Raw genomic sequence first — 1,264 nt, 5'->3', positions numbered from 1 at the left:
GACATGATAGTTCGCTAGCCACTACACATTCTTTATTTTCTCTCCTTGTTTCTTTCTGTGTTCCTTTCTGTGGAAGAGCGTAGGCTTGAAACATTAAAGACTTTTACATTTCCTGAGCATTAAGCTAATACATCTCGTTGTTATCTACACCACCTGCCTTCGTGTTTTGTTTTTTTGTGAATTCTCCCTATATTTATAAATATATATATATATGTATATATATACAAATTAGCTTCCATGCAGTTTCCATTTCTCAGTTTCACTCACAAGACATTGGTTAGCCTGAGGAGGCACTTGCACATAGTTGTAAAACAAACCTCTTGACCACAAAGCCATGTCTGCATCATTTATGTGTGTGTATGTGTGTGTGTGTGTGTGTGTGTGTGTGTGTGTGTGTGTGTGTGTGTGTGTGTGTGTGTGTGTGTGTGTGTGTGTGTGTGTGTGTATTCAGATAACTGTTTATGAAAATACTGAAAACAGATGTTGATCTACATAGATCTACATAGAAGTGTTAGACAATATTACAAAAGTTATCTTATGGAGGCATAATTAGGACTGAAGATGGCACTAGTGACAGTACAGTGTAAAGAGACTTATAGCATGTGAAATTGTACTATCTTTAGAACGGAATTTTTCTTTTCACTTTCCTTGGAGACTTTGCTGATTCTGAGATATATGTAAGGGGTTTAAAGTTGTATTTCTGTCAAATATTTGCTGTGAGTGGAGATGGTCTATAGAGATTATAGGAAAGCAAACAAGTTGTATATATTCTAAGGGATGTGCAGAATTAATGAAAGAGTAAGGCAAGCTGGAAGCAGGTTGAAAATGTGACCAGGAATCAATTTCATTGTTTAATATATGCCAGCAAGATGTCTACAATGCTCCTGACATGTTATGCAAATAGATAATATATGTATTTATGTATATAACAAGGTGGAATGTATCTGTAGCTAAGGCGGACTAAAGCAAGGTGTGGGATATGACATTTAGATCATAACTTGGACCATTGAGCCTGACATATTGGATAAGTTGGAATTGTGAAATAGAAGAACCTATTGCAACAAAAGCTGTTGTGATAAAAAAGTTCTGAGCAGCGTGTGACAGAAGAATAGGGAAAGGCACTAAAGGAAAACTAAATTCCACCACCACCACCACTATCACCAGTGCTGCCACACCACCACTATCACCAGCGCTGCCACACCCCCACCACCAACAGCAGTGCCACCACACCATCACCACCACCAGTGCTGCCACCACCACCACA

At 38.5% G+C, this 1,264-nt stretch overlaps 1 protein-coding gene and 1 long non-coding RNA gene across 5 annotated transcripts in view; one reads left to right on the top strand and one right to left on the bottom strand.

The window, feature by feature from the left end:
* The window catches only part of LOC106876727 (uncharacterized), a 1,061,911-nt gene that overhangs the window by 691,594 nt on the left and 369,053 nt on the right, over positions 1 to 1,264 (top strand). The gene's annotated exons all lie outside the window — the stretch shown is intronic.
* Positions 1 to 1,264, bottom strand: part of LOC128247272 (uncharacterized) — a 97,096-nt gene that overhangs the window by 92,450 nt on the left and 3,382 nt on the right. The window lies entirely within an intron of this gene.

This window comes from Octopus bimaculoides, chromosome 3 (assembly GCF_001194135.2).
Source record: "Octopus bimaculoides isolate UCB-OBI-ISO-001 chromosome 3, ASM119413v2, whole genome shotgun sequence".
In the NCBI taxonomy this organism is placed as follows: domain Eukaryota; kingdom Metazoa; phylum Mollusca; class Cephalopoda; order Octopoda; family Octopodidae; genus Octopus; species Octopus bimaculoides.
The sequence above is the reverse complement of the archived record's forward strand: the minus strand, read 5'-3'. Positions and strand labels throughout refer to the sequence as shown.